Source organism: Pelodiscus sinensis, chromosome 1 (genome assembly GCF_049634645.1).
Source record: "Pelodiscus sinensis isolate JC-2024 chromosome 1, ASM4963464v1, whole genome shotgun sequence".
Taxonomy (NCBI): domain Eukaryota; kingdom Metazoa; phylum Chordata; order Testudines; family Trionychidae; genus Pelodiscus; species Pelodiscus sinensis.
Genome location: NC_134711.1, coordinates 136,814,373 through 136,833,640, shown reverse-complemented (window position 1 = coordinate 136,833,640; position 19,268 = coordinate 136,814,373). Strand labels below are relative to the sequence as shown.

Genomic DNA, 19,268 nt, shown 5'->3' with positions numbered 1-19,268 from the left:
TCTGTAAAAGAGGTATGATATTTACTTTATGAGGATTAAACAACATAAGGTTGTAGAGCCTTTTGGACCTGTCAGGCACCATTGTTGGATTATGGTTCTGGCAAACACAAATGAACATGCCAGAATCCAGGGGAATCTGAGATTTATCTGGGCTTGCAATGAAATCTGAATGTAGAAAAAGCAGGTTCACTTCAATCTGAAGATATTTGAATATTGGAGGCTGTGCATCAGTTCTGCTGAAAACACTTTAAACCCAGTTGAAGCAGAACCTGAAGAATTCCTGCAACCTTGGCATGACCAGCTCTTACTGAACATGAATCATTTGAGGCATGACCAAATGCTGCATGTGAACTAGGTTTCCACCTAAAGTAAATAAAGCAACAGGTGAAACAGATTTGTTATAAGTACTGGAGCTTGGGGCCACAGTTTTCCTGCCAGTGGTAACAGGGTAAGCGCATGCGGCAAAATTTCTGAGAAAGAGAAGACAAAGACTTGTAATATGATTTTTACCATAGATACTATGTCAGTGGCACAGGGACTTTGCTGGCTACCGCTGTTTTTACGAAGCTGAGGTTCCATGGCATGTAATGTCTCACTGGAACTAGCATGCTACAATGCTCATAGTTTACAGAAGGAACTGATAGTAGCGTCATGCGCCCACTTCCTAATCATTTTCATTGGCTTCCACTGGACTCGCTCCAATTTCTCCACATCCTTTCTGTAGCGGGGGGACCCAGAACTGGACACAATATTCCAGATGTGGCCTCACCAGTGCTGAATAAAGGGGAATAATCACTTTTCCCAGTCTGCTGGCAGTACTCCTACAAATGCAATCTAATATGCCATTAGCCTTCTTGGCTACAAGGGCACACTGTTGACTCATCTCCAGCTTCTCATCCATTGTAATTCCCAGGTCCTTTTCTGCAGAACTGCTGCTTAGCCAGTCAGTCCTTAGCCTGTAGCAGTGCTTGGGATTCTTCCATCCTGAGTTCAGAACTCTGCACTTGTCCTTGTTGAACCTCATCAGATTTCTTTTGGCCCAATCCTCCAATTTCTCTAGGTCACTTTGGACACTATCCTGACCTCCAATGTATCTACCTCTCCCCCTATTTTAGTGTCATCCGCAAACCTGCCGAGGATGCAATCCATCCCCTTAACCTGCATCCTACTTCAGAAGACATTCAAATCTGCACTTGAAAGGGAATCCTCTGAACTGGCATTCATGCTAAAATTCGACACCCTCCGCACCGGACTTAATAAAGACCCCAACTATCTTACACATTACAAAGATAGCTTCCCCAATTATCACCTCTAATACTATTAACTCACAGACATTTCCCCTTCCCCACCTCTAATATCATTAACTCACTGGCATTCACCTTCCTTCCCCCCCCCCCCCCCACATCCCCCTTCTGTTCTGTAATGTGATTTGTCCTTTTCATGTGTGTTCATTTTTTTAAAATTGTATCCTTTGGTATATATGGTTGTGACTGTTTTCTTCCATTATTTGATCTGAGGAAGTGGGTCTGGCCCACGAAAGCTCATCATCTAATAAACCATCTTGTTAGTCTTTAAAGTGCTACATTGTCCTGCATTTTGCTTCAGCTACCCCAGACTAACACGGCTACATCTCTACCACTATCCCCTTATCCAGGTCACTAATGAAGAAGTTGATCAAAACTAGCCCCAGGACTGACCGGTGGGGCACTCTGCTTGATACTGGCTGCTAACTAGACATCAAGCTATTGATAACCATCTGCAGAGCCCAACAATCTAGCCAGCTTTCTCACCATATTATACTCCATTCATTCAATCCATACTTCTTTATCTTGCTGGCAAGAATACTATGGGAAAATGTAAAAAAACTTGGCTAAAGTCAAAGTATATCACGTCGATCACTTTCCCCATAGCCAAAGAGGCAGTTATTTCCTCATACAAGGCAAGTAGGTTGGTTAGGTATGACTCGTCTTTGTAGGACCAACCATAATCCAGGCTCACAGGAAAAATAAGACTATTTACAGATCACTGTCTTGAGTACTGAGCAATTACATTCCTTAAGTACCACTAATGGCTTTCACTAGCCCACCTAGATTAATGAACAGGCTTATACTACATATTTCTAACTTCAAGTACCAGAATGATAGGTGCACACAAATGGAATGTGTGTGTGTGTGTGTGTATATATATATATACACACACACACGCACACACACACATTCAGGGGAATTAAAAACTCTCCAATGAGTCACATGCCCTGATTTGCAAATATATTTGAGTTATACATATTTATATTCAAAAATACATTTCCATAAAAATATGGGGATGCAGCATCACTGTGTAGTGGGATTTTAAAAGCTTGATACATTTATGAATGGGATAACACGCCAGGGTTGCCAGTAATTACAGGAGGCTGGACTCAATGATCCAGGAGGTCCCTCCCAGGCCTATGCTATGTCCCTAATGTGTAGGTATCCACTGTGTGGAGGCTTCTGGATGCCACCTTATTGGGAAGTGGTTGAATGTATGACCTTGAGTCCAGTGAGACCCACATCAGTAATTACATGAGCAGCAGTGTAAGCAAAACAACCCACAACCTATAATTAATAAACATTACCACGCCCCAAAGCAGCCAGCCGAACAGGAAACCATCTGGCTTCACAGCCTGAGGAATGTTGCTAGCACATACCCAGAGAGAGAGAGAGAGAGAGCAGGCCGGAGTGCCAGCATAGGGATGGGAAATGACAATTTATTCTGGTAATGCCCATACAAGTGATTTTCTGCTGAGTCTGTTGGACCTGGACAAACCCTGCTATTCTCTCTGGCTCAATGCCTTATCGCCTAGGTTTATGAATGCAGCCTGTACACACAGGGTCTTCCTTCATCCTGGCCTGGCTTCAGGAGTTATTGAAGGGAATATGTGGAACTTCAGCCTAAAAACCCAACAATGGTCAGACTGAGCTGGGATGAGTTTCCTTGTTTGGGGGTAGTTAGCTCTTTCGTTTTCCATACACAAAGAACAAGATGTCCACTTCAGCTTCAGATCTAGATTAGATCAAGATTAAGGAAGAAAATGACAAGATTAGACAAAAGCAAAGTCCCCATCCAGAGCACTATGTCAGTATGTCCATGCAGCACCTAGACACCTGGAGCTGGCCTGTGCCAGCTTACTCAGGCTTGCAGGGCTTGGGCCATGAGTGGTGTTCCCTGTAAGTCAGAGGTGGGCAAGATGCGGCCCAGGGGCCGAATCCAGCCCGCCAAGCCTTTCAATATGGTCCATAGCCTACCCCACTGGACGCGCAGGCAGGGAGAAGACACAGGGCTCAGAGCGGCTGGCTGCTCCATCTTCCTGTCTGCACTGGGGAAGCTTTACATGCTGCGAACCCGCTCCTTTACCCAAACTGCCTTTCAGACTCCATACTCCTCAGCACCCCAAGATCCCTTCTGTACCCAGCCTCCATTCCAGAGCCCTCAACGCCTCCACAGAAAAGTGCAGCCCTTGACCACTTACCAAAATCTTGCAGTGGCCTCCCACCAAAAATTATTGCCCATCCCTGCTGTAAGTTGTGTGCTTATGTAGCTGTCCAAAAGATATTCCAATGCCACACAACAGTTTAGCAGAGAGCCCACAGGTAGGCTTTTTGTTTCTACTGGTGGTGCCCATTCACACATGCTTCAGTGCATATAAAAATTATTCCGCATATGGACAGAAAAAACTGCACGTGAACGGAAAAGACTTGAGGGAACACTGGCTATGAAGCTGTTTCATTGCTGTGTAGACTTCTGGGGTCAGACAGCAGCCTGAGTACTGAGATTTTCTTACCTTGCAGGGGCCTAGAGCCCAGGCACAAACTCCAGCTTGCAAGTCGGCAATGAGCCAGCCACTTAGCTTCAGCCAGGTCAAACAAGTCGGCTGGAACAGGCCAGCCTCTGTTTTTCAGCTGCTGTGTAGATATATCCTGTGTGTTCACTGCAGAGTTGGAGCAGGATTTTACTTCAGTGTTGCCTCAAGCTCCTCCCCCGCACACATAAAAACCCTTTCAGCTTTGGACTATCAGCTAAAACTGGAGTGAGGCTTTCACTTGGGCTGGTAACCTGTCCACTTTGCAGTGTGACAATCTGGGCTAACCCATCTGAGTTCTCTTAGTACCACAAATCCCTCCCCTCCCCCAGTGTACCTAGATTGACAGACACATTCTTCCACAGTTCACAGGGAAAGAACCATTGAGCAGTTCAGCTTGCTGCAGCAATAAGAACTGCGTGTCCCTACAGCAACCCACATGGGAGCCACTGGAGTGAGATCACAGGAGCAACCTGTGTCTGCAGCCAGGCAGCATTCTAAAGCATTTAAAGGTGCAATGCTCTGAAACTAAATATCCCTTGCTAGGTTGCAAAGTCAGGCTGTGTTGCATTTTTAGATCCCAGCCAACTTGAGGAGTATGGATTTTGCATGATTCATTGAATGCTGACGGGGGGAACTATAGGGTTGTGCGAACGGTTTCCCCTCTCTTTCTGTCATGTTACCATAGGCTCTTTTTGTGAGCTTTCTGGCTTTGCTACTGATAGCAACGAGCCAGGTGAAGGAGGCTTGTGCATCATAATTATTTTGTAAACTAGCAGAGAAAGGTTGAACAGAGGCTTTCCCCACTTTGGAGAAACACTGAGCTTGGCAGACTGAACTGCCCCACTGAACCTAGGTGAATTCCCTCCAATCTTGGGTCATACTGTGGGAGGTTAGATGCATGCAGAAAGTTTGTACTGTCTCTGCCAACTCTTTAGCAGTTTTTAGGTGAGGAGAGAGCTTCAGGCGACCTTCTAGCAGCACCCATATTCATTAGATAGCAGGTGGCTACTGGGTGAGTCCTAATCCCCTGAGGGACTGCGGTCTCTTTTGTTCCCTGCAGAAGGATGGGGCATGACAGCAGAGAGGGGTGAGTCTCTAACTAGGGGACAGATAGCCAGGTGGGGTCACTGAGGAGGGCAGCATGGAAAGACATTACAATACCTTCTTCTTAATTAGTACATTCCATCAGCAGATCTCAAAGTGCTTTTCAGAGGTCAGTATCATAATCTCTGTTTCACATAACCCTAAGGCATACAGTGAGGGAATGGTCTGCTTAGTCACCTAGCAAGCTATTGGCAAAGCTAGGAACAGAGCCCAGATCTTCTGAATCCTACTCTAGGGCTCTAGTTACCTCTCCACCAAGGCAAACCTCCCACAGTTCACGAGGGCCTCCTGCTGTTTAATAGAATGGGTTAGAGAGGGGTTGGAAATGTTAGTGCTTCAGACTTCACCCTGTGGCAGACCTCCTTCCCAAATTCCCGCCCCCTCCTCCCGTCATAGATGGAATGGGTCTCTGAAGGGCTCAGGGAGGGGGAATGAGCATAGGGGCATGAGGACACTATGGGGAGTGGGTGTCAAGCTTTAGGGTGGCTCAACACAATGGGGACCAGAGGAGGAATGGGGATGCCGAGCATCAGTTCTGGAGTGTAGCAGGAGAAAGCAGAGGAAAAGCACCAGGCCTACATCTAGATTGGCATGATTTTCCAGAAATGCTTTTAACAGAAAAGTTTTCCGTTAAAAGCATTTTCAGAAAAGAGCTTCTAGATTGGCACGGACGTTTTTCCGCAAAAGCACTTCTGGCGGAAAAGCGGCTGTGGCCAATCTAGATGCGCTTTTCCACAAAAAAGCCCCGATTGCCATTTTCGCGATCAGGGCTTTTTTGCGCAAAACAAATCTCAGATGTCTACACTGGCCCTTTTGCACAAAAGTTTTGTGCAAAAGGGATTTTTGCCCGAACGGGAGCAGCACAGCATTTCCGCAAGAAGCACTGATTTCTTACAGTAGGAAGTCAGTGCTTTTGCGGAAATTCAAGCGGCCAGTGTAGACAGCTGGCAAGTTTTTCCGGAAAAGTGGCTGATTTTCCGGAAAAACTGGCCAGTCTAGACACAGCCCAGGTGATATAAATTTAGATCTCAGACAAGCAGGGGTAGGAAACTGGGATCAAAGGGGGCAGTTGCCCCAGGGCCTGGTGATTCAAAGGGGCCAGGGCTCCCTGCTGCCACTGCTACAGCAGCAGTGGCAGCAGCTGGAGCCCTGGGCCCTTTGAATCACCACTAAAGTGCCGCACGCTGCAGGCAGTGCTAAGGGCCAGGAGGAGGGGATGTGCCACTTGTGCCACTCTCCACGCAGCACTCAGGGCTGCCTATGGGCTGGCATGGTGCACTTCAAGTGGTGCTGTCCTGCCCCTGCCCCTCCCACCCAAAGCCTCACCCTTTCCAGAAGTGCAGAGCTCCCCCACACACCTTGCCCAGGGGACCACAGTGCATGGGTGGCAGGGAAAGCCCAGCTGGGGAAGGCAAATCCCGGTCGCACCCCACCCCTTCCATCCAAGGCCCTGCACCTAGAACCAAGCCCCACCCATCCCCGGCCTAATCCTTCTTGGCCACATGGAAGACTGGGGGTGCCATGCTGTGGCCTGGCGCAGCTCTCCCTGGTGTCCTGGGGAGCTGGGCTGCTGAGCCGTGGCCCCATCCCTACCGGGCAGCCAGTGGAGCTAGGCTGCCACACCATGGCCTCATCCCTCCCGTTGTCGGGGGAGCCGAGTTGCCGTGCTGCAGACCTATCCTTCCCCGGCATTGGCCCCAGCCTTCGGCAGTCAGGCATATAGGCAGTTTTGGGAAGGCTGTCAGCACCCATGCAAACAAGGAGTCCAAACCATCTTAATTCTGTCCTGTAGAAATACTTAGAAGTGATCAGAAACTCCAGCTGCCTTACCTATCCATAACAAGGCATGCTATTTTCCAAGGAAGCACCAAAAGATGAGAATGCCTCCTCTTCAGCAGGTACAATCACTTGCCGCTGCTTGCTCCCCCGCCGGGACCCAGCTGAGCAGCGCAGCGCCGCTCAGCTGGCCCTCGGCAGGAGCGCCGCTCAGCAGGGTCTGGGGTGGTAAGTGGCCTTTTGGGGTCCACGCTCCCCACGCGTTAGGTCGGGTCGAGTCGTGCCGCCGCTTGCTCCCCTGCTGGGACCCAGCTGAGTGGCGCAGCGCTCGGCCGAACTGCCAGGGAGGGAGGGGAAGGGGGACGGGGAGCTGACGTACACGGCTAGGAGGTGTAGCCATGTATGTCAGCATCAGCGTCAGCGTTACAGACAGTGGGCTACTATATATATGATAACCTCTGCTTCGCTTCTAGCAGAGCCAGCAGTGTTTAAATTAGAAGGTCCTGTGAATGGTAAGGAACTGCCCAGCACATGGTGTCCTCTCCGGCATAAAATCAGAATTGCTCAGCTCAGGGCCACTGGCCCTGATCTGCCTGCAGTTAAAGTCTCCAAAGGTGGAACCTGTGCTAATGGTGCAGGAGGTTCTGTGCTCTTAACTCCACAACTACTTAACATTTTTAAAAAACAACTAATAGTCCTGCAGCACCTTAGAGACTGATGCTCCTTTTGTCCATGGTGTGAAGTTTTAAAGCAGGGATGGGGAACCTAAGGTCCAGGGGCCAGATGCGGCCCCCAGCTTGCCTGGATCTGGCCCCTGAAGCTTGGGGCCCCCTCCAACATTGGGGAGGCCACACTGGCGCTCCATCCCTCTGTGGGGCTGGAGCACACAAATCCATTAGCCTGGGCCCCTTTGGGCTCTGGTGCGCCAGGGGAATGTGAGGAGTGTCTTTTTGCTTTTCAGTTGGGGACCATGTCAGTGAGGGTTGGTATTTGGCTTCCCACTTGTGTGCGCCCCCTGACTGATTTTTCCCATCCGTTTTAAGAACTCACATCTGTGCATGTCCTGAGGCTTCTGCACCTGGAACATGGCTGCAATGGAAAATGACAGCACGGCAGGAATTCAGGACTCGGATCCGTGTCTTTCCTCCCCAGATTGTACCACGGGGGAGCAGCGTTTCCCGAACTACGGCCCGGCCCCGGCGCCTGCTGCCCTTAGACCACTGGCCCCATTCGGTCGAAGCGGGCCGGAAGTGCCGGCGCGTTAAGAGCCGCAGCGCTGTGCGGGGCTGGGTCTCCCCCGGCTCTGCCTGGAGCGGGCCCCGCCCCCCCGCGCGTCCCCCTCGGCCCCGCCCCCCCTGCCGCGCGCGTCTCCCCCTCGCCGCCTGCCGCCCATGCGCGGCGTGGCACGTGGGCGGGGAGGACGCCCGGGCGGGGCGTGACGTCACGTCACGGGCCGGGGTTTTGAAGCCCGCGGGAGGCACGTGGAAGGAGAAGGTGGGAACCGGCTCGTGCGGCGGTGGGGGGGCACCAAGGGACAGGGGTGCACGAGAGAGACAAATGGCAGGGGGCCAAGTGTAGGGCAGGGGGGGCGGTGTCAGTGGGGGGACAGGGGGATGCTGGGAGGGGAGGCGCTGGGGGCTGGAGGGGGAGGTGCTGGGAGGAGGCTTGAAAGAAGGGGGGGCATGAGGAAGGTCAGGATGGAGCAAATCGTGTGTGAGGGCTCAGAGGGGCAGGAGGGGAATGGGGCAGAGACTGGTGAGGGGGGGTATTAGGGAGAAAGAGGGGGAAAGGAGGCACCAGGAGGGTGCAGGGCTAAGGGAAGGTGCAGGTGCCAGGGGATTCTGGGGTGGGGAGGGGAGAGCTGACCACTGGATTGGGGAATTGGGGCAGGCTGAGGAGATTGGGGGGCTGGTGGAAGCAGGGCTGCTGGGGGGGTGTGAGGTTGGGGGCAGGGAGCTGGCCGGGAAAGATGTGGGCAAGGTGGGAGAAGCGGCCGCTGGAAGGAGGGCTGGACGCAGGCAGCGGGGCTGGCCAAGGGAGATTGGGAGGAGAAGCAGGGGAGAGCCAGCTGCCCGGGAGGGGGTTGGGGGAAGTGGGGCTGGCCAGAGGCGCAGCAAGGGGAGCAGGGGAGAGTAATGAGTTGGCCTGCGGGGAGTGGAACTGACTCGACCCCGTTGCCCCCTCCCCCTCACAAAGCACGAGTTAGTCTGGCACAGGAATTCTACTGTCACTCCTCCAGTAGTTGTGAACTGTTTGGCTGGTAGACACATTCATGCAGCCTGAGCACATTTACCAGCCAGACAGTTTGAAACTACAAGCTGATACATCTAGTAATAATACAACTGACCTACTGAGAAAATACCAGACATGTTATATGTCTGGTATTTTCTCAGTTTGTTTTTCATGTGTTTATATTTTTGGGCTGCAAAAAGCAGAACTGAAAAAAAGGGTTCCAATTACAGTAAAAAGTTTGGGAAACCCTGGTCTAACCAGCTTTCTGTCTGTCTTACAGCCCATTTATCCAACCCATATTCCTTAACTTGCTGGCAAGAATATTGTAGGTGACTATATCAAAAGCTTTGCTAAAACTGGCACTGGGAGATTTGGGAGGACCAGAAACAACTTATTTGAATATTCATCATTTGATTAATGAATATGCAAATGAACATTACTGGTCTTCCAAAAGTTTGTGAATGGATTTACTGGTCCCCGTGTAAAAAAGTTTGGGAACCCCTGGGATAGAATAATTCTCTGCTCAGTCCCAGAGGGTTCTGGCCAAGATTTTCAAACATGGCTGCCTACTGTTATGCTCTTAAGGACATGTTTAGGCACTTAAACCAGTGATCTCACTTTCAAGGATGCTGAACACACAACCCCACCAATTGACTTCCATGAAGAGAATGGGCTGGACTCCATCACACACTTTTCACTTCCCGCTTTCTCTCCTCTATCTTCACTAACAAGCCTGCAAGGGAGTTTGTAAAGATTTTGCTTCTGCTGACCATGCTTGACCTCTTTCTATTATGATCCAGTGCAGCTGTTGGAGAAGGGAGCAGCCTCTGAATATCATGATCAGTGTATGTGCCTTGCCTTGTGTCCTGCTGCGTCATTTCTCTTGACCATGCAACTCTCGAGAGCAAGACAAAAATCTTCTGCCCCATCCTGCCTTTGGCTTTTCTTTGAGGTGGAATGTGCTATGCTTTACATACACAAAGCTGGCTGCATTTCTGCAGTAGGCAATGAATCTCTCTGTGAACAAGGGCCGTGGTTTCTGTCAGGATGAAAAGCAGTCTATGAATTTTCTTACAGAGGTGCCATGTTCTAGGTCTGCCAGAGCTGCAGCAGTGGAATTGCTTCTGAGCTATTGGCCATCTGTTCATGTAACCAGCTTAGCCCAGAGTGCTTCAAACTTCCTCCCTGTGAGCTGTGTAAATAAACCACAGATCAAATTTAAACAGTAGGTGTGTGTCACCAAAACCACAGACATGCTTGGGGGAAACTACCTGTCCTTTGAAGTGCTGTCTGCTTGGCATCCCTCACTCTTGGCTTGAGGGGGGGAGGCTGTTATTACTGTTTTTGATAGAAAGATGATGACAAATAGGAGACTATTGTTAGAAGGGCAATGAAAATGATTAATGGGATGAAGGGACTGACTTGTAAAGAGAGATTGGAAAGCTGACTGTATTGTTTGGCTAAACCTTGGCTCTCGAGGGAGTGATAGGCATTTGCAAGGATCTGATGTGTATAAATAGCATAAAGAAGGGGAAAGCAGCTAAGCAAGATCAGACTGAGCAAAGGGAAATCCAGGCTGCATAATTGGGAAACGTTTCCCTTATGTGAAGTCTATTAGACTGTGGAATAGCCTCCCTGAAAAAAATGATGAAAGACTCCTGGATGGGATATGTGTGATGTGCCTCTTTTATCCCTTCTATGGACACTTTTTCTAAGAAATATCGCTTGTCACACAGCAGTCTAATCCAAAGGGCAAATACAGAGTCCAGATCTGTTTTTAGTTACACCAGAGTGATTCTGAAGTAACTCCAGTGAAGTTACTCCTGATTTATGCCACCATAGGTGAGAAAAGACTATGGCCCTTATGTTGCAAATTGACTGTAAAAATGACATTATGAAGTTCAATTTATTTCTCAGTGATTCCAGGTCAAATTTGGAGCACTTACAGGTAAAAAGATAGTGTTTTCTAGGTGGCAGCTCTTGCAAACCTAACCTGGGTTCGGCCCTCAGGGTCAAACTCAGATCTTTCCTGCTTGGTCATCATTAAAGCTTTATATTCAGATCCATTCCCCAGGTGAGCAGCGCACAAACTGGCAGTCAGAATAATCCTCTTTGTACTCATGAGCTGAGCAAGCTTTTCAGAGCAGAAAACCCTCCAATCAGAAACAGTTTCTTCAGCCCTTTCTCACATCATTCAGAACCCTGCTGCCACTCTGTGGCCATCACAACCACTGCAGCAGAATGTGTGTGCCTCTACTATCCCAAGCTGTTGAACTGAATTTCAGTCCAGGGGAAGGTGAACTGAGTTCCACATTTGAGGAACAATTCCCCCTGTCCAAGTCATGTCCAAGTCTTTGCTTGGAACATTAGTCTTTGCAGATTTTGCCAGGGTTAAAAAGTAAATTCTGAATATTTTTGACTTAGCTCAAACTAACTCAGTGCTGTCCTTCAGATAAACTTCACCTATAAACTTGAACCCTGAACCCTTATGTGGAGTGGTGGATAAGTTTTGGTAGATAGTCGAATTTTTATTCCATCTCTGCAGCAGTTTCTGTGTTTCCAATTTGGGATTGAGACTTGAGATGCTAAACTGGCAGCCAGAGGGCAAGATCACTGGGGTTTTCTTGCCAGAAGTGACTTTGGGGAAAATATCTCATTTGCTTGTCAGGGATGTGGGCTGAGTGAGGTTCCCCATCCTATTGAAAAGGCTTCAAAGCCCACCTTCAAACTTCCCAGTGGAATGGCTGTGCTTTCTGATTCCCTGGTAGCCACTGGCTGGAAGATCCTGGGCTGTATTATCTGTTCTGCTTCCACTGACTGGGACTCAAAGGAAGCTAATTTGCATGTGTGGCTGACTCAGAGAAGCTGGGTTTGGGAGGGGAAAATCATACTGCAGGCACATTAAATCTCTTTCCTCCTGTATGAAGCAGTCCCATGTACTAAAGCTCTCATTGCATAGGTATAAGGAAACAGAGGGACAATGCAGACTCGGGGGAGGTTGGTTTCATGGTAACTTCAGCCTAGTAGGAACAAGAAGCACAAAGACTGTTGTGAAGAAAAAGCCCTACTCTCTTGCAAAATATCCAAACTAGGGTTTTACAGATTTGAGGTGTTCACAGACAGCAAACACCCAATCTAGCTGCTTTGTGGGGATTTAACTCCTGATGGATGGATATTAGGGTTCACCACTCTTCCAGTGTGGGTCTGGTTTTTCTATAAATTTTATTAAATTTTAAGAAACCAGATTGCATACGATAATAATACATTGAGTAGTAGAAACTGCCTCTTGCTGGACAGCCTGAAATGCTCATTGGTATCTCATTGACAATGTCTGTCCAACCACACACAGCTCTAAAGATAGTGGTCTGGGCGTCTGCCCCAGGTAGCCCAAGTTCTTGCTCTTCCACCACTGTGAATGTTGGAAGAGGATGCAAATTTGTTATGGCATTTAAAACATTGTTTTTCTTGACTAAATCTGGAATGTGGACCCAGGAACTTTGAGAGAGTGGCTGTGACAGGAAAGGGATTACTGGATTCTAATAATAATCATATTTATAAAATGCCCTCCTTCCGGTGAGGGTACTTGTGATGCTGCCCATACAGTTATCTTCTTGTGTTTATGCTTGTTGTCACCGCTATAATTTTAAAGTGTCCTTTATCAAGAGGCTTAGGACACTGACCAACATAAACTCATTATTTTAAGCTTCAGGGGGTAGCGGAGTTAGTCTGTACAGGATAAACTCTCTTCCTCCCCCCCCCCCCAACACACACACCATCCCATTTTTTTCCTTCTCCCCTTCCCTTCTCTCCTATTTATTTTGGTCCTGGACATCCAACACTCTGGTCATCTGAACGAAAGCTTGTGATGCCAGTCTAGACATAGCCATAGATGGTATGATTTTTCCGGAAATGCTTTTAACGGAAGAACTTTCTGTTAAAAGCATTTTCAGAACAGAGTGTCTATATTGGCACGGATGCTTTTCCGCAAAAGCACTTTTTGCAGAAAAGCGTCCGTGCCAATCTAGACGCGCTTTTCTGCAAAAAAGCCCCGATCGCCATTTTCGCGATCGGGGCTTTTTTGCGCAAAACAAATCTGAGCTGTCTACACTAGCTCTTTAGTGCAAAAGTTTTGTGCAAAAGGACTTTTGCCTGAACGGGAGCAGCATAGTATTTCCGCAGAAAGTACTGATTTCTTACAGTAGGAAGTCAGTGCTTTTGCAGAAATTCAAGCGGCCAGTGTAGACAGCTGGCAAGTTTTTCTGGAAAAGCGGCCGATTTTCCGGAAAAACTGGCCAGTCTAGACACAGCCCATATGTTTTGTTAGTGTTTAAAGTGCTACCGGGCTGTTTGTTGTTTTTTAAGTTAATTATTTTAAGATACAGTAAATTCCACTTCCTTAACTAAAATGATAAAATAGTCTAGACAATGGTTGGAATAATCCTCAGGTACTCAGTAGATCCTGAGTGAGTGGTGCACATAAGAATGAGTAAGATTTAGGATAAACTTAAACAACAAATAGTCTGGTAGCACTTTAAACACTAACAAAACATGTAGATGGGATCATGAGCTTTCATGGGCACAGCCCACTTCTTCAGATGATACCATCTACATGTTTTTGTTTCTCTTTAAAGTGCTACCAGACTATTAGTCTGTACAGGATAAACTTAAAAAACAACAAACTCGGCTACCCCTCTGAAGCTTAAGGTTTAGGAGTTCTGTTAGGACTGCTGTTTCCACAACTGAGAGGTCAGAAAACTAGCACAGGAATTTTCAACAGCATGGTCATTCAAGTAGGGGCTGCTGCTATTTATCAATGAACTTATTTCTCCTTCCTATGTATTAGAGATTGAATTAAATATATTAAAATGCACTTTTATTTTAAAAACAATGACAAAAAAAAATCTCAAATCCTTTCAGGCTTTATCAATCATGGAACTGGTCAAAATTAGAAAAGTATTTTATAAGAAATTTTCAAGTTGTTTCCATTTTCAGGGTTCAAATTGGACTTGGTTTCCGTTTTCAAAAAACTTGTATGAAAATCATTCTCAAAATATTTTATTTTCCAAAACCCTAATTTTGGGGAAAAAACAAACAACCCCATAAGTAGTTAGTTAAAAGGTCTGTGAACATTTTGGTAAAAAATACTATGGAAAATATTACAAAAATGAACTTTTAGGAATGGTGACACATTTTATTTTAATCAAAAAAAGCCTTTTTTTTTTTCAACAAAGAAATGCCTTGTGAAAATTTATGTGAAAAGTTTGAGCAGCTATAATCTACCAGAAAGAGAGGAGGGGAAAAAAATAAAAGAAAAGACATCTCCCCTTCTCCCCCCCCCCCCCCCCCTCCGGGCACTTATAGAAAGAGCCATTTCCTTGCCACAAGCATTAACGCAATAAATACACATGCAACAAAGGAGAGGAAGAGAGAGCAAAGCCATGAATCAGGTGGCTCTTTTGGGCTAGTCCAATGGGCCTTAAGGCTCATTCCAACTCTACTTTGCCCTGTGAAGACACACACTGGAGAGACGCCCATGAGTTTATAATGAAATGGCAGAAAGTGCTGGGCTTCATTTTCCCCAACAGGCTGATTCCATTAGTTTAGGAAATTCCTGGTGGTCAGGGGTGGTCAGGGGAGAATCTGATTCATGCTGCACCTTAGGACTTTAACTCCACGATTTCCACACTCCAGTAGATTCCAGATTGGAGATGTGCTGCAGGGGAGCCACAGCAAGTGGAAGAGTGGAGACAAAAGAGAGCTTCCCACCTACCCTTAACTGAAGGAGTTAATCTAGGCTTGTAAGTCTAATGCATGCTCTAATTCTTACTGGAGGGATTAACTGACACCTACATGCCATAATGAGGAGTTCATTGGAAATGCAGATAGAGCAATACATGTCTTGCTTTGTTTCCCATTTTCCAGGTCAGTGCAGGATTATTCCCTATACAACTGGGAAGGGGGAATGAAACTTTGGGGAGACGGGAAAGGGGAGAGGGAAAACTGGGAGGAGGGAGCTGGAAGGGGAAGAAGGGGGAGGGGAAACTCAGGGATCAGGGGTGGGAGTCTTGCCGGGCCAACCGCCTCCCAGCACAGCGAGGGAGGGGGCCTCGGCATCCCCGGGTGGATGGGGTGGAGGGTGCGGAGGTTGAGGTGGGGGGTGTGGACATTGAGGAGGAGAGTGTGGAGGTTGAGGAGGAAGCAGTGGGAGGAAGGGCAGGTGTGGGAGGAGGGACAGTAGTTGGGGGGAGGGGCAGCAGGCGCAGGACCAGCACAGGGCACCATGCTCTGCAGCAGGGCCTGCAGGTTAGTGTTTCTGGCTCGGTCTTCAGCCAGCTGCTCCCGCTGGAGCTGCAGGTCTTCCTGCATCCAGGCCTCGATGGTGCAGTGAAGGGCTCGCAGGGCCCCCAGATGCTGGTCCCAGTACTCCTGCCGTGTGGTGGTGGTCCGGAGCAGGCCGTGGGTGTGGGAGCATGTCCTGGGCGGGGTGGTGCGCCCTGCACGAGCAGCTGGTGCAGCTGTAGAGAAAAAAGAGAAGTGGTCAGTTCTCCCTGGGGACGCAGCGGATGATGCCCAGCCACCCCCTGCAACGTGAGGGTGATTGTGCCCTGCACCGTCAGAGCCACTGTGCTGGCTCTCCCCAGGACTGGGAGCTGCCCCAAGACTACACCCATACCCCTGTCCCATGTATAGTGTGGCCAGGGAGGGGGGGAGATGTCCCCTACCTCTGTGTAGAGGGCGTGTGTGAAGGGAGGGCGTCCTGCTGGGTACCACCCCGGGGTCAGGAGCATGTCAGGTCTCTTCACACACGCGTGTGCCTATTGGGCCACGGCCCCTGGATGTCATGCAGCTGGAGCCACCTGCCCAAGGGTGGCATGGCACGTGCTTGCACGTGCATGGGTGGCTGCATGATCCGTGGGAGGCATGGCCCATGTGCGCGGTCCCTGGTCTCCCTCCCCGCCTCCCTCCCAGGCAGGGGACAGTGCTGGCACTTACCCGGTATAGCGTCCCTGGACGAGCCTGCCAACTCCGGTGCCGGAACAGCTGTCGGTGGCCCCTCCGGTGCTCCTGGGTCAGAGTCCTCCGGTCCTGGCTCGCTGCCTCCTGGGCTGGAGCGGACCACCCCCCCCCCCGGAGTTGGTCGAGGGCGGGGAAGTAGGGGCAGGTGGCAGCCCCTGCTGTGGCGTCGCCCCTGGTGGCCCTGGCGTACGCCTGCCGCAGCTCCTTGACTTCCAGGTTCACCTGCTCCTGGGTTCGCCTGTGTCCCTTTCGGGCTATGGTGGCCGCTATGCGTCCGTAGACGGCCGCATTCCTCCTCCTAGTGTGGAGATCATGGGCGTTGGGGGGGCCTGCCCCCAAACCTCAATGAGGTCCACGATCTCCGCAGGAGGGCGCAGGCTCCTGGGTGCTGGGAGACTGGGTGGGGGACGGCTGCCTGGCTCATCCTGGGGCCACTGAGTCAGGGGCACAGACTGCTGGCAAGGCTGGCTCTGGCAAGTGCTGTCTGGCCACAGTCTACCCCTTTAAGGTCCCCCGGGGCAGGGGGAGAGGAGAGGAGTTTTCCTGGTTTGGCCCAGAGTGGCCACCAGGGGGAACTGGGAAGGGCTAGCCTCCAGCTAGTTCAAATTAAGTGGCTACACAGCCCTTAATTCGAACTAGGCATTACTCCTTGTAGAATGAGGTTTACCTAGTTCGAATTAAGAGCTCCGCTAGTTCGAATTAAATTCAAAATAGCGGTTTGCATGTGTAGCCCCTATTAAAGTTAATTTGAACTAACGGCTATTAGTTGGAATTAACTTTGTAGTGTAGACATACCCTCATGAGTGTTTGAAAGTTGCCAAAAGTGTTCATTTGATTGTGGGCTAGCTGAATGTGGCCAGGGCTAGTCTGAACATCCTGTGTAGAATGCAGAGTATGAAGAGAAACAACTCTGCTGAAAAAGGTGGTGGGGTGTGGGGCTACATTTGTGCTTTGCAAAGCCTGATTGGATGGGTTTGGGTTCAGATCCAAGCTCCATTTTACTCAGACTACTAAAGCTGTGAGAGATTCAAATGATAGTCCTAGCTGTGAGCGATTAGATGGGGTTTGTCAGTGGCTTGCAGCTATTGAGTGATTCCCCTCTTTGTGGAGATGGTGAGAGAAATTCAGGCTTATGGATGTCACCTATTCCCCTGCAATCTAAATTATTCTCTTGCTTACTTTTGAAAGCAAGGGTGCTATTTCAGATACCACCAGTCAATGGCCCCTCTGTGTCTTCCCATTTGCCACAGAACTTGTCAACAACCTTTAACTTGGATAGTGATGCCATTGCTGTCAGGTCATTATTGCCTCATTTCCTCTCTTTCCTGGAAAGGTGTTTCCCTCTTCTAAGATTACTTGTAATTGACACCATTATAGTGCAGAAGAGTTTCTGGAAGCATTCTCAAGTTTCTCTTCTCATCAGGATTCATTCTCCTTACAGGGCACTAAACAAGAGAAGGTCAGCAGGGCCTTTCTGGAATCTCCTATATTAGACTTTCAAGATATGCTATTCTGGTTTCCAGCTGATGCCCAGATGTTCCCAATGGATGTATGACATTTTGGCTGGGTCCAACTCTATTTTATTGTTTGCTAACAAGGACGGCCAAGGAGCTCAGTGCTCAAAGCAGGGTCGACCTTAAGCATCGCCTGAGCTGAAACTTTTAGGGTATGTCTACACTACCCTCCTAGTTCGAACTAGGAGGGTAATGTATGCATACCGCACTTGCTAATGAAGCCCGGGATTTGAATTTCCCGGGCTTCATTAGCATAAGCGGGGAGCCGCCATTTTTAAATCCCCGCTGCTTCGAACCCCGTGTAGCGCGGCTACACGGGGCTCGAACTAGGTAGTTCGGACTAGGGTGCCTATTCCGAACTACCGGTACACCTCGTTTCACGAGGAGTAACGGTAGTTCGGAATAGGACCCTAGTCCGAACTACCTAGTTCGAGCCCCGTGTAGCCGCGCTACACGGGGTTCGAAGCAGCGGGGATTTAAAAATGGCGGCTCCCCGCTTATGCTAATGAAGCCCGGGAAATTCAAATCCCGGGCTTCATTAGCAAGTGCGGTATGCATACATTACCCCGCTAGTTCGAACTAGCGGGGTAGTGTAGACATACCCTTATAGATTTCACATTCTTTCTGGTCAGTGTGTCGCAACGTGATTGGTCACTGCAAGTTTACTCAGTTCCCTGGCAGAAAGTTTAGCAGCTTCTAAGACATGCGCAATCAGCTAAATGATACGTGCTGTTTCTAGCTTAAGCAATGGAGGGGAAGAAGCACTCTTAGTTTTCACTACAATTCCTTCCTCAAGATGCTTTCTTCAAATTATACTTAATCTGTTTCAGCCATTGCTAGTCTCTGGTAATGTACAAACATTTCACGTTTTACAAGTGACTGTACAGTCCGCTGTACAAGAGCTATAAGACATGGTGCTAGGCAAGGCAATAAGCATAACATTATCATAACTAAACAGGAATGTGTACCAACATAGCACAATAAGGTTCGTGTTCATGTTCCTTTTTTACTAATTTTCAATTTTAGTTCTTTTGTAGTTAGAAATCTTTGGGCTTTGGCGGTGTCAGAGGAGCAGACTTTTCCTCTTTTCCTTGAAACAGTCATGGTTCAGCATCATGCAGGGGAGAGGTTATTACAGGGTGATGTGCTAGTATTTTGGTTCTTCTGGTGTCCAACAGGTGGGAAAGTAGGACCAGAAGGAGAGAGAGGCTTAGCAGTCGGGGTAGGATCATTTCGAGAAGGAGGGATCTTTTTGCAGTGAGAAGCATTGGCCAACAGTCAGTTCTTCCCTATCTGTGTGTACCTCAGACAGCCAGCCCCAATATATCTTTGGGCATTGGCCACCAACTCCTCGATCTTTGCCTGCAGGGCCAGTAAGCCCTCCTCTTGGTACTTACTTCTGCCATGCCACTCAGGATCTCATGTGAGGTTACCTCCAGTGCTGAAGTGCGATAGAGCTACATTCCATCAATGGTCAGGCCTCCTGGTGAGGGGCTGTTATGCACACAGACGGATATGTAGAGGGGCAGGGTGGAGTGATCTGTCTGGGTAGTCAAACACCAATAGGTACCGTTCATTTGGACCAGCTTGATGTTTTTGTTTCTCTGAGACAACCACATCAAACCTAGGCAGATTCGTCATGATGTTAAATGGGCAGGTACATAAAATTTCCTTATCAAAGTGGGTGCAACAATCCTTGGGTATAGGGAGGCTCCCACACCTTCAGAATAAGCAATGCCCTTTATTTTATCTATAAGCCCCTGTACAGGTGGGCCTTTGGGTCC

The 19,268-nt window shown here is 48.8% G+C and overlaps 1 protein-coding gene and 1 long non-coding RNA gene across 9 annotated transcripts in view; one reads left to right on the top strand and one right to left on the bottom strand.

Moving 5' to 3' along the window:
* LOC102448373 (transient receptor potential cation channel subfamily V member 6-like) overlaps positions 1 to 19,268 on the top strand; it is a 98,093-nt gene that overhangs the window by 18,175 nt on the left and 60,650 nt on the right. For 2 of the 8 annotated variants that reach the window (XM_075903108.1, XM_075903126.1), the window contains exon 1: positions 8,095 to 8,215. The exons of 3 other annotated variants lie outside the window; for them this stretch is intronic. The gene's annotated coding sequence lies outside the window, so the exon portion shown is untranslated. Of the gene's footprint in view, positions 1 to 8,094; positions 8,216 to 14,644; positions 14,752 to 19,268 lie in introns of those variants that run through there. 3 more of the 8 variants (XM_075903077.1, XM_075903116.1, XM_075903084.1) reach the window with 3 other exon arrangements.
* Positions 2,254 to 8,049, bottom strand: LOC142819036 (uncharacterized). The gene is made up of 3 exons (XR_012896726.1): positions 7,772 to 8,049; positions 3,821 to 3,967; positions 2,254 to 3,042 (listed from the first exon to the last, which is right to left on the bottom strand). It is a non-coding gene; the product is annotated as an uncharacterized LOC142819036 (long non-coding RNA).